General features: G+C 35.7%; 1 protein-coding gene across 4 annotated transcripts in view; it reads left to right on the top strand.

The window, feature by feature from the left end:
- Colec10 (collectin subfamily member 10) overlaps window positions 1-13,965 on the top strand; it is a 157,794-nt gene that overhangs the window by 91,970 nt on the left and 51,859 nt on the right. For 3 of the 4 annotated variants that reach the window (XM_078016756.1, XM_078016755.1, XM_078016754.1), the window contains 4 exons: window positions 3,817-3,906; window positions 8,079-8,201; window positions 8,472-8,563; window positions 10,879-10,948. The gene's annotated coding sequence lies outside the window, so the exon portion shown is untranslated. The remainder of the gene's footprint in view (window positions 1-3,816; window positions 3,907-8,078; window positions 8,202-8,471; window positions 8,564-10,878; window positions 10,949-13,965) is intronic. The other variant, XM_005316210.4, reaches the window with a different exon arrangement.

The following is a 13,965-nucleotide window of genomic DNA, read 5'->3' as shown; positions in this document are numbered from 1 at the left end:
TTTACAAGAAAAGGGATGAGAGTGGTTTCTCTGGAGAAGGAAAACTATTCTTCCATAAACAAAGGTCTGCTCTGACACTACGTGTTTTAAAACAATTCAGAAAGGGGCTTTTTTATGTTGTGTTCTCTTGAATTTTGTCACTTCTTTTTTTACCCTATCCTTATGCTCCAAAATATGGTATGATTAAAGTCATTCCAGGTACAGATTTGAAAAGGAAAACCCACAGAATGGTGCTTTCAACCTACAGATGGGAGTGAGGTTTTGAAGATATCAGCAGTTTCTAACTTTGGTCTTTTAGATTGGTTTTTGAACTTCTTGGTCATTTTGGCCTTTGGAAAGTTACTGGGGCTTTTTAGTAGTTTATTTTCTTTGGAGATTAATAAAAAAGCAAAAGTGGCCATTTTGTTCAATTAAAACTGTGTGAAATTAGCTCTATTTATGGGGTTAGAAGAAAATATATAAACTTTGAAGTCAAAACAATGGCTCTGCTACTTTTCAACTATGTGATTCTATCTAATATTCCTGAACCTTCATATTTTTTTGTCTGTAAAATCAGAATTAAAATCATTAATTCATAAGCTAGTCATTAAGTTTAAATGTAATCATATATGCAAAGTACTTACATGTTAAGTTCTTAGTACAGTGCCTGATTGAAGTTTAACAGAAGGAAACTACATTCTTCAAAAATAGCAAAGACTAATATATTGAGTTGACATAAATAATATTCATAGCAGAGTCTTCCCTGTGTGTTGAGAAAGACCATCTAATAAGATACTTTTCCTATCTTGCATATTTACTTGTTTTTTGGAGCAAATAAAAGTAACAACAGCAACAGATGTTGTGTCCATAAGCAAACGGAATGGAAAACAATTATTGCAATATGTTTATGTGCTTGGAAGTTTCCATCAAAATTTGTAACACTGATGTTTTGAATTCCTCTAAAAGGAAATCTGAGCTCAAAATGGCTTTATATGTGCATCAGCCATTTTTTTTGAACCTTCAGTAATATCTGTTATCTATGGTTGGTTGTGATTATTTGTGAAAAGCAGACATAGGGAGAAGATATATATGAAACTGCACCAGATTAATAAGATAGTGCCTGAGGTATGGACAACATATTAATATACCTCATAAAAATGGCTAACCTAGCTGAGCTCAGATATCAAACATATATATATGTATATATATGAGCATGCTAATTTTCAGTCACTGAAAAACTCTGGATGGATGCCAATATATTCTGGGAAAAGGAAATAGTATTATACAGATCCCTTCTCAGAGATCTTTGATGTCCAAAGAGAAACACTTCCTGAAATGATGATTATTCTCTTCTTTGCCTCATCTTTGAGGATTGCCCCAACTTGTTCATTTTGCATCCAAAGACCACCACAAAGTTCAGAGAGAATAGGAGGGGCCTTCCTTTTAAATTTTCGGTAAACCATTTGCATTTTCCAAAAGTTAGTTGACAATTACATGGTTTGGGGACTTCCAGTTATAATTGTATTGCAAAAATAATAAGAGAGGAAACAAGCAGAAGTTATGTTAACAGGTCCCTGGTGGCTATCACAGACCTGTGGTTCAGTCTTTGAAGTCGGTTTCAATAGATTTTCATGTGAAATAAGTGGAGTAAAGTGCTCCTATTTCAGGTTTCAGAAGTGATATTGTTTAATGTACTGATATAGTTTCTTATAAATTTGTTTTAGCAAGCTATTTTTTTCCCTCTGAATGACTAGTATTTGGAAATCAGAACTTTTCTATTAGGCGAAACAAAACAGGAGGCTAAGATTACATTTCTGTTTTTATTTTTATTTTGTGTAATAAAATTAATTTAAGCACATGGTTTTTAAAAATAAACACTGACAGCTAAAGGGATTTAAAGTAACAATATCCTTTTTCTAGCATCTCTTCTCAAAGATAGCCCTTTCAACATCAAATTTTCTGTATATCCCAAAACAAAGCAAAAATAAATAAATATAAATTTTTGTAATGATCCACCTATATGTATATTGTTTGTTTTACACAAATACATACTAACATACTGCATAGTACTTTGATTTTTCAAATAATAATATCTTGGAGGCTTTTCAATATTATTACATATGAATATTCTACATTCTTTTCGACATCTGCATAACATTCTGCTATTTGGGTGGACAATAATGTATCTAAACATCGATCTCTGTTCATTTTTATATATAATTAATAAGTCAAAATGTACATTCTTTTCGACATCTGCATACCATTCTGCCATTTGGGTGGACAATAATGTATCTAAACAGCAATCTCTGTTCATATTTATATGTAATTAAAAAGTCAAAATGTAACTACATTGTAAATTTTGAGAGCTATATTAAATTGGAAGAATATGAGAGTGCTTATTTTAGGCAAGTTTTATGTTGTCTCTGTATCCTCCTGTACTTTGGTTGACTTATCAATGTCCATAGAATGAGAAAATTAAGAATAGTAATCTGGGAGACAACAAAGGTGTTCCCAACAGGGAATGGAAGGTTACTCAAATTAAAATCATTTAAGGAAAAGTTTTTATTTACAAAGGGCCTAATAAAAATGCAGGTAGACTCATACTGTAACAACGGAGCAAAGAGATAATGGATGGTCTTTTACCATCCAAAAGCTAAACTGGAGATAAGAAGGTCATGTGGAGAAGCTCACCTTGTGGGGAGTGGTGGCTGGAGGTTGCAACCCAGACCTGCTGAGGCTCCTCAGTGCCACAGGGCTTCCCATTGGCTAAAACCAAGCAGAAGCCAGAGGACACACTCTTTGCTGGTGTTCACATTGGTAAACTTCACAAAGCCAAAATCAGGATTGAAGGGGTATAAAGAATAAATCTGAAGGGGCAAAAAGTTCAAATGATACCATTCACATGAGATGATTCCTAACATCGCCCTGACATCAAGTTTGATCCATCCCAAAGTAGCACAGGAACCAATCTTTATATATGCCTGGGAGCAAAGGCAATTTATTTTAGTAAAAGATTGTATTGTTCTTTGTCTAATTATCCTACTTGATAAGCTGTCTGAGGAGGAAGACTGTGTCTAACTCATTCATCAGTCAGTGGAACCCTGAAGGATGCCCGACACACAGGATGTATTCAATCCAAAATTATAGAATGCATGCATGTATAAATAAGTTCATGTCAGAACAAACGTTTCTTATTTCTGAATTGGTATTTTGAATTGCTACCTAAGCCCATTTTTTTTAATCATTAATGGATTATTCAGTGTTGGTGGTATGACACAATCAAGAAAAATTTCCCTCTGGAACAAAGTTAACTCCAGTGCCTCCTGATATCTCAGGCCTTAACTGAAGTTGTACTTGGCCTTGATCTTCTAGCCAGATGCTGCTATCGGGCAAATCCCGGCATGTGGATTTTACACATATAGAGAACATGAGTAATCAAGACATTCCAGGTAAACAAAATGCATTCTAGCTTGTGAATGTTCTATTCCTGCTTTCTCCCCAAGTTTTCTGAATCCTAAGATGATAATTTCAAGCATCTGTACATTCTGTGGTTTTGTTGGTGGAGACTTCTCTTCTTTTGTCATATAAACTTAGGTTTGTAAGTTTTGTTTTGGACCTGGCTGACATTCATTCCAAGAAAGCAATGATCCCATTTAATTGCATTTTTTTTCATGAAAGACTGTATTAAATAAAAAATTCTGTTATGTAGCTGCCTGGTGTACATGGACTCTGTCTTTTTCATCATGCTATTCACAAATAGATTTGACACATAATAGAGGTTCAAAAAATAGAAGGTGAATTTACGCAGGAGTTCAACATTCTTCTGCCCTTTTCTAGGCTGCACCCTTGACTTTGGAAATGCAGCAAGAACATTGAATCTTACTTTGTTGCTGTTGAAAGGAGAGCATGAAAATGGAAATCAACATGGTAAGATAGAATAAACCTGAGCTTTGATATGAGACTGACCTGGACTCAAATCACAGCTTTGCCATTTCTAACCTGATAACCTTGAGCATTATTCAACTTCTCTGAGGTTTCTGGGCAAATGTAATAGGATTATATACACAGTAAATTCTCTGACACTTGATAAAATATTAGCTTCATTTTCTGTATTATTTTTTTTCCTTAAGTATTTAAAAAAAAACTGTGCTCTGGTTAGAGTCAAAGATGGGCTAGTAGATTTAAATGGCGTATTTAAAGAACTTATTGTAATTTTTTTAAAAAAAAAGGCAGGACTTAATGGGAATCATCACTCTTTCTTAAGTTTTTGTACCTATGAGATATAGAAGTTAAATCTTACTAGTACATAGAGTTACTCTCTCTAAAAAAATAAATCCTAAACAAAACACAAGAATTTAAGTATATTTGCTTCCTTTTTTCCTATTGAAGTTAGCATTTGAACTTCTTTTAGGAATGCATTGATCCAGCACATGTTGGTGTCTATGTGGTAATGTAACACCAGGGGAACTTCATTCATTGTGAAATATTGTCTTTTAGAACAATAATCAATCTTTTATTCATGAGCTGATCTGTCATCAATATTTACTTAATCCTTTAACCTTTACCTTGATTCCAGAGGGATTGTAGAACCAGTTTTCCAAACGCATCAGATTCTGCATGGTCTCACCACCCTGCAGTGTCTCTTTCTTCCTTGATTCATTCATATTGCTCTTCTTTGAGCTCTTTGCCATTTTTACATGACCTACCTGCTGCTGTTATACACAGAAGGATGATATCAATGATTAAATACATGGTAGTAACCATCTTACCAATAGCATTAGGTGACATCACCCAATTCTGTCCCCACAGGACCAAGGTCCACTCCAGAGCCTGTGCACCCCTACTCACACCGGGCAGCCCCATCTCTGACCATGCTTTCTCTTAGGCCTTCTCTTCAGCCATGCAAAACTTCTTTGGCAGTGCACTAAGACCTTTTAATTCTGGAACATGTTCTTCCCTCTGCTTTTGTATCCCATGTTCCTGCTCCCAGCCCATCCACATCTCTAGGGTCAATTCACTTTGCTCACCCTGCAGTGTTGAACTGGAAAGAGCTGCTCCTCCAGAGCCCTTCCTGGCTCTGTGTTCACTCAGCCTGCCAGGTCATTGCAGCATATTGCCCTTCATCTGGGTCATTCTTCCCTTAATTTGATATTAACACTCTGATTTAGCTCTCTGGCCCACTCCACCAGCCTGTAAGACACTGAAGAGGATAGGGACCACATGTGTCTGATTTCTTGTTGCTTACTAGTGTCTGCATAGTGCAAGACCCATATAGATACTAAATAAATAACTATGAATGAAAATTTGGAGCTAAAGACAAAGGATATTTAGTACAAAGTGATATTAGTTTCCTCTTGCTGTTAAAACAAGCCACGTAATCATTTAAAAATACAGATATATCAGCTTATGGTTTGGGAGGACAGAAGCCCCCAAATGAGCTATAATCAAGGAGCTGGTGATCCAATGTTCACTCTGGAGGCTCTGGAGGGGATTCATTTCCTGATTCCTTCTCATGCTGCCATCTCTCTGCCTATTTCTCCAACTTTTAAAGACTCTGGATTACACTGGGTCCATTCAGGTAACCCGTGATAATTTTCCTTTTGAAAGTAAAATGACTTAACTGGTTAAATTGCTACTTTCATTCTATCTGTACCCTTAAGTTCCCTGTGCTACATAACCTGACATAGTCACAGATTCTGGACATGAGGGCATGGGCATTTCGGGATCCTATAAATCTGCTTATCTCAAGATGTTACTCTTCACTTACTTTGACATCTATAAAGTAAGATGTGGGGTTAGTGTCCCTCTAAAGAATCTTCCAGCTCTAGCCAAAGTCATGCAGATGGCATTAAATTATTAAAATAGGCATATTCTCCTTTGTCTTCTCTGATCAGTCAGATTTGTCTATAACAATTCCAAGTCCTGTTATCACATGCTGGGAAAAGGAAAGCAGTGGCCAATCACCACAGGAACATCATTTCTTACATTTGATTCTGAAGTTATTTATCGTCTTGTGTTTGGTTTTGATGACCTAGTAGGATCAGATATTCTTGAGAGCAAGAAGAATTTTCTCAATTCCTTCTTATCACATTGGCACAGCAAATGCCAGATAGAAAATCAAACCATGAGAAGAAAAATTCAGGATATGATAAAAGGGATTCTAAAGGGAAGTGGGAAAGTTCACACCTCCTGATTCTGGGGCACTTTGGGATAAGAGGAAAACAAAAGGGAGTAAAACAGGTATTCTGGACTTTTTTTTTCTCTGTTAAAATCCATAATGAAAATATCATATAGATATGAGATATATTAGTCAGGTGTCTAACAGGAAGATATGCATCAGAGTCTTTGAGAAAAGAAAGTTTCATGAGAGGACCATTTACAGAGGAGTGTGGGTAGAGGAGTGTGGGTAGGATAAAGGAACCAGCAGGAGATGGTGAAGCTCCAACAGCTATCAACAGAAGACAAGGACCGGGAGCTGTAGCTATTGAGAAGGAAAAGAGACCCTGTCAAAACCCAGGTCTCATGGGGTGAGCCTGGTGGGAAGACCTTGATTTACATCTTACCCTGACCCCCATCTCCAACCAAATGGGCAAATCCAAACCCAGAAGCTGTGGGGCAATGAGACTGTGATAGGACCTAATGAGGACAGTACCCAGTGAAAAAGAGCAGGGCAAATAGAGAATAATTAGTGGTGCAGAGATAGTCATTCATGCGCCCAGAAGAAGCCAGGGTGAAAACATCATGTCTTGTTGACACAAGGCCAAAAAAGAATACAAATCCTTGTCCAAGGGTCTACTTCTGGGAACCTACTTTCTGGCCAGAAACAGGGATCTCACTTAACCTTTTTCCAAAGTATTTTAAATTTAGGAAATGAGTCAGAGACCAAGAATACAATCTAACAGAACAGCTAAATGTTAATTAATTCAAAATTTTATTTTTCTAAATTGCACTTAGAGTGAGTTCAAACTCTTACCTTGACCCTAACTACAATACAACCCCAGACAACTATTTAATTATTTGTACCACACTGTCTGCACTCAGAAAGCTGGGATAAAAATACTTACTCCATAATATTGTTAGGATTAAGTTATTTTATATACCTCACGTCTAACAAATATTAAAGACTGAAAACTGAATAGATGTTAGTATTATGAGGCTTAAATAAGAAATACATTCTTCTTGTATTCACCAGAACTTTAGTAAGCATACACTTTATGGAAAGACCTAGAACATATAGTTTCTGTACTTGAGGAAACCCTGAAGTTGTGAAAGTAACAGACTAATTAATATAGAGTAGCCCATCATAAGATAAAGGGAATCACAGAGGTTTGCAGAGTCAGCCATGTTAATTTATTGGGGTTGTCACAAATTTAGACTGGCCTGATACAGTTTGGGATATGAACTAGGTAAGTGTGATAAAAAGGCATTTGTTAAATGGTGCCTCCATTTGTGATTAATCCACATCTGAGCCCTATTGATGATTGAGTATGCTTCCAATTTTGTTTCTTTAAGATTTTTATCCCTTTTTTCTAGCTATTTTAAGCAAGTAGTTCTGTTTTTGAGAATTTGCACTGAGCTAACACTTTAAAGACACAGTTCTGGAGATGGTGCTATCAATTTCTGGCTTTAAAACACTGGAGGATCTTCTGTAAGCTTTGATTTTGTATCTGCAAAATGATTTTTGTGCATGCATCTCCTTTATGCTACCCTTAGAGAATATCATGAGGACCAAATATGCTCAATGGATATTCCAGCAAGAGTTTTAAAAACATGGGCTTTGTGCACATAGAAAGAAAAAAGTTATCACCCCATATGCTCTAGAAATAGCAAACCATGGTGATTAAAAGCCCAGGCTTTAGGTATCAGATATACATGGGTTTGAATCCTAGCTCCACAACTTTCTAGCTAAGCAAACTGAGCTAATTGGTTGTTCTTTCCAGACTTCAATTTCTTCATCTATGTAATGGAAATATTTACATATTCTATCCCCTAAAGAGTGTTTTGAGGAGTAGTTAAGATTCTCTATATAAAATGCTTAGCATGTTACCAAAACCCATAGTTCAATAGGCTCTTTTCATCAACCATTCCTTTTCCTGCAGATTGGGTTGGATTGTATCATAGATTCAAGTCCTGCACTTCTGCCTCTAAAAAATAAAGCAAAGAGTTTCAACAGAAGAGAGAAGCCACATACATGCTTGTATTTGTCTCCCTGGCTCAGTCAGGTATGTGAGAAAGTTTTGAAATGTGAGAGTTCAGACAGGCAATATGGAAAGACAAAACACCATCCTAAATTGTGCCCACAACATATGCAGAAAGCAGATAAAGCTTATCGCTTATAATTTAAAAAAATAATTTAAAAGAGAGGATTTATTAAACTAGATATGAATCTAGAATTTATGATGAATTCTGTTTCTCATCCAACCACTTTTATGTGTTTAATAATTCACACCTCTAAAGTATGTGACTATGTAAATCTCCTTTTATCCCCCAAGTCTTTCCTTTCAGAAGATACAAAAATATGGCAAGAACCGTGGATACTCAGAAACAATAGCAAGAAGCCAGAGAATCTGCCTAAAAATTGAAGGTGAGTCAAATAGGAAAAGTGTTTGTAACCAAGAGCAACCAGACAACGTCTATTGTGACACTACCAAAGTCACCTGTATTCAAAGCTGTAGAATTTTGTCAATGACGCAGATGAAAAAAAAATTCCTCTCTGTCAGTGAACTGCCAAGTTACTATAACATTATTTCTCTGGGTGTGACTTTCGATATAGATAAAAATTTTGCTTTCCTTTTAAAGATAACACTACCAATAGTACATTCCAGACTCATGTTTGTTATTTTCTTATCTGATTTATTGAAATTTATTATTTTTCATAGTCAACCTATAGGCTTTGTATATGCATGTTGTATGTATGTGTGTATGTATGCACACCCATACACATACATGCTCACACATGTACACACACACACACACACACACACACACACACAGACATTAAATGGAAACACTAGGCCACAACAGCCAGAGAAATCTTTGTGCAGTGTTGAATCCAAGAAATGAGGATAACTTACTGGAGTCCTTACAGTTAAAAGTATGGTTAACTTCATTTTTTTTCTGCTTCTTTTTATCTTCCCAGTATATTGTACTGCCTTTCAACTCATGGGAAAAAATAAGAATTGAAAACACACACACACACACACACACACACAAAAAAAAAAAAAAAAAAAAAAAAAAACCCTGTTTAAACCTCTACAAAGCAGACAAACATGAATACCTGAACTTACAGGGCATTTATTTACTATTTCAGATGTTGAAAACTATAAAACTAGGGAGGTGCATGGCCTAATTTGTTAAGAATAATTCAAACTTGCACCTGTCTTCCTGTTGTAATAGTAAATAGCATGCCCATTCGCCATTGAATGTGCTGGTTTAGAGGATAATGTATATGGTCACCATAATTAAAGCACAAGTAAGCACACATTTCACATTGAAAGGTCATGGTCTGTATTTTAATTAAAAATAATACAAAAAAATATTTCAGAACTTCTCAAAAGGTCGTCTACAATAATTATTACCAGAGTTTAGGCTTAAAAACAGGAGTTGAGTGATACTATCTACTATGGAGATCCCGTGTGATCTTGCATATAAGCAAGATCACACGGGATCTCCATAGTAGAGCTGATCCTTGCCAGAAAAAGCCAAGCATGCTCATAGAGCTTTGTAAAGATGTCTTCAGTAAGAATTATGGTTCTGTTTTCTTGGGGGTTTTTGTTGTTTGTTTGTTTTAAATTTTTGTTTTTAATAAGCTAAATGAAAGTGCATGAAAGAGTAGTGAAGCAACGTTATGATTGAGGACACTCTACTGGTAATTTGAACGTCAAGTTCAATCTTCACAACTGGTGCCTGGAGGTTCTTTGTTCTACTTCTTTGGGCCTCGCCATTTCTATCATGTATAAAATAAAAGGAACAAAGTAGACCATCTGTGCTTCTTTCCAGCTTCAGTTTTAGACTCCCACAGACTTGCTAAGGAATTTCCACAATTTTATTCATTCCTGGAAAAATGTATCACATGCCACCCACAAATTAGTCCAGAGTTCTCGATGATACAATTATTTCCTCAGAAATTTCAGAAAGTAAGGGAAATAAGTGGCATGAAGAATGACTCCTCCTGGAATTTGTGCTTGGCTTTCGTGCAATCCAGAAACATAAGTTTGGAACGAAGAGCATCGTCTCTCCATCCCAGTGTCCTGGCTGGGGCAGACATCACTCACATGTCTTATGTTTTATTTTATTGGCTCAGTGGAAACTAAGACTCTGCCTACAGCTGTGCGGACTGGATGAAATGTGGCATGGCCTATCAACTCTGCTTAATCTCCAATTGGTTCAGAGCACGGTCTAGGAGCTCATGCTGTCAATAGAGAAAACTAAAACAATGGCATTAGATATGCTATAATCCTGTTTGATGGCATGAATAGGCCGAGATTCTCTTCTCCAGCCTCAAATGCTGTTTTCATGAGAAGTCCAAAGGTCGGTTAGTTTGGGGCTGCTTGTATAGAGAAAAACTGGTATCTGATGAAGGTTGATTATGTTATTCATTCTGCACACACAGCAAATGGGTTATGTATTTCTGGAGAGTATTTTTAATTAGTGCTTGTATTGTGCATTAAACTTGGGCATGTAAAATAGTTAACAGATGTGATATTTTATACCTTAAAATTTGAAACTTTTTTTTTTCTTTCATTTGATGAATTCTAACCCATAGCTCTCTGTTTACATGTTTGCTATTTTGGTTCTGTGTAATTCTAGAAATAACTAGTTTCAGACAGTTATGGTTTAGTGAACATGGGGAATTGCTTTAGCTAAAATTATTGTTGCTTGTTTCTGAAACTCCTACAGAATAAATCTACAGTCTTTGGAGAAGCAGAAGTTATTTCCAATGACACATACTATTTGCTGAAGATTTACGGTAGGTTGACTCATGCATCTTTGCATTGTACTTAGATTAAAATACTATAGCTTTGGTCAAGAGGTAGATGTGTCAGTAGCCTCACTGTGGCTTCACAGTTTGTTTTGATAGGACAGAGAAAGTTTGCCTAATTATAGGAGGCTCATTATTGGTTCTGAAGAAGGAAAGAAGTCATCTGAACATTGATTTCTTCTGGAAATGAATCATGCAGTTGTATAAGGTTTAGCCTCACTGTCTGTCTCCATCTGTGATCTTTTTTTCCTTCTCTTTTACTTAATGTGAAGTTTGTCATTTCAAATAATGTCTGATGTCTGGCTCTAGGCTATTTGTAGATTTATCCTACCCAATGTGTGTCACTCATCTTTGTTTAGAATCTGCAAACTTCATCCTAGCAACCTCTATTTTTTTTCCCCTCTGTGCTTTTGTTCCATTGTTGGCTCCGTATGGATTATAATGGGCTCTTGCAGTAAGACTATGATTAATGGTGGGTATCATAACTCCATAGATGTACAGTAAATTGGAAATTCTTGACGTGAATTTATCATCTAGATAAATATTGGCTGCATCCTATTTCAACAGTTGCTTGCCCATATTTTATTGTGGCCAAGCCACCCTTTTAACACTGCCTTTTAAAGAAACAATACAAAGTTCAGATGTTTCAACCCATATAGCCAATTTCTAAGTTGAAGCTATAGATGTCAGAATTCTTCCAAATATGAAAAAAAAAGAGACCTTGGATTTCCAAGTGATTATAATTTTTATCTTAGCCTGTTATTATTTTTATGTGATGTTTGCTTTGGTTATCTGCTTGTAAGCAAATAAACAAAAAAAATGGATCTGGCTTGTTATTGTTTATTTAGGAATCAAGTTAGTTTTGTTTTTTATTTCTGTTATTTAAAACTGACCCTGAGTTATAGCCTCCCTCCCTATGAGCTAGTTAATGGTCCCAACACACATTGGACAATAGAATTTTCTACTTCACCTTCAAATTTTTTTAAATATATTTTTATATTTAATTAATATATAGTAATTCCACATATTTATAGTGTAGAGTGTGATATTTCAATATAGTTATACAAGATATAATTATCAGATGAAGGTAATTGGCATATCTATCACCTAGGACATGTATCATTTCTTTGTGTTGGGAACATACCATTGGTTTTAATATGAAGTAACCAACATGAACATTCATGTCAAGAACTCAGGGAAGAATGTGATGATAACTTTGGGATAGCATACCTTTGGAAAACCCCTGAATGTTGATTGGCTTTCCTAAGTAATTAAATATTCCTCTCTTGATCTCTATCCAAGAATGCATTTATATATTTTGAATATAGACTGATACATGTTAATGGGTGGTATTCAAAAGAGGTAATTACCACAAAAGAACAGCCACTTTCAAATAAAATTAGTATTTGTATCAGAGGAAAAGGTAAACAGTTTGGGTACAATGGAGACGTGGTGAAAATGGTTTACCGCTTTGGCTCTCTTGCCACATGGGGAGTGGATCAGGCAGCCAGAAAATCATGGATTCCTTTCAGCTGTGGAAGTTCAGGGCACAAGTCCAAGCCAAAAGCGTGGCCATGGCCAGCTGTCTGAGCCTCTGTGTGTACTCAGTAACCAGGAGTATGTTACAACATATGCTGTGTCAAATCCAGCCATTAGCCTTTCAGACTAAGTCAGGAGAGTCTCTCCTGTGTTTGGTATACCAGAAAGGAAGCTTCAATTGGCTTATAATAGTCATGTACTAAAAGGCAGAGAGAATGGAGGGAATTTAGACTTTTCTCTTTTAGGCTATTCATGGAAAACTATCCATTTTTGTCTCTTTTAGAAAGGGAAGGTACAGGGAGATTAGATAGCTCAAATTACCTATGTGCATGTACAAATGTGGCATAATGAATTCCACTATTATATATAATTATAGTGCACCATTAATTTTTTCTAAAAAAAGAACTAATCTATATATGTAATGTGTAAATGCAGTCTTCTCAAGCCTCTTTTTCATAAGTTGAAATGATGAAATTTCCTCTCATAAAAAATGTTTATGTGCATTTCAATAAGTGTATACAATATGTAATCATCAGGTCACAATAATCGGCCAAGCTATCGCCTTAGACATTTTTCATTTCTTCATGCTGGGAACATTCCAGATCCTCTCTACTAGCTATTCTGGTTAAAATTTAAAATGTTGGTTAATTGGATGTTCGTGAGAATGTGGATCAATAAAAATTCTCACATAGTATTAGGGGGCAATAAATTGATTCAACCACTTATTTTAGCATTATCTAGTCAAGATACAGCTGTGCATAATTTTATGGCCTATCAATTTAAAAAGCATACACCTCCAAAGAAATGTGTACATGGGTGAAACAGGATGTAAATTATAATGATCATAGCAAAAGTATTTGTAATAGATTCAAACTGAAAATAAAGAGATACTTTATAGCGTTGTAAAAGTGCTACTTAATGACTAGTCTCTGAGAGTATTATTTAAATACTCATTTAAATGATAAAATTTCTATGCTAGGTTTGAATTACAGCTCTTAGGAGTCTAAGCTTGCAGTTATCTTGAGAAATTCCTGCCTGTGATGAAGGCCAATTCCCAATATCACCTGCCTTTGTTCTACATCTGTGAATTGCTTATCACAAGAATCCCTGCCCAGGGCCCCTGGTTGCATGGTCCAAGAATTCAAACCCACAAATGTTGTAATGGTTAATAAATGATGTCAAATTTTCTATAAGAGTCCCATGTAACCTCAGCTCTGGGACCAGAACTTCAGAGCACTAGGTCATCTGGGTCCACTGAGTTCTCAAAAATTGTTTTATGTGCAAATATATGATATTTTAAGCACAAATTCAGTTCATTTTCTGTACTAAAATTCTCCAGTCTTCTGCATTTTGTTCTAAGGAAGAACTGAAAACTAACAGGATAAAATAAATGGCTTTGAGTGTTCAATGTCAAGGGTGTCATGGCAATTACTGTGAAAAAAAAATAATTAAGAATAGCACAGCCC

This window comes from Ictidomys tridecemlineatus, chromosome 7 (genome assembly GCF_052094955.1).
Source record: "Ictidomys tridecemlineatus isolate mIctTri1 chromosome 7, mIctTri1.hap1, whole genome shotgun sequence".
Lineage (NCBI taxonomy): Eukaryota > Metazoa > Chordata > Mammalia > Rodentia > Sciuridae > Ictidomys > Ictidomys tridecemlineatus.
The sequence above is the reverse complement of the archived record's forward strand: the minus strand, read 5'-3'. Positions and strand labels throughout refer to the sequence as shown.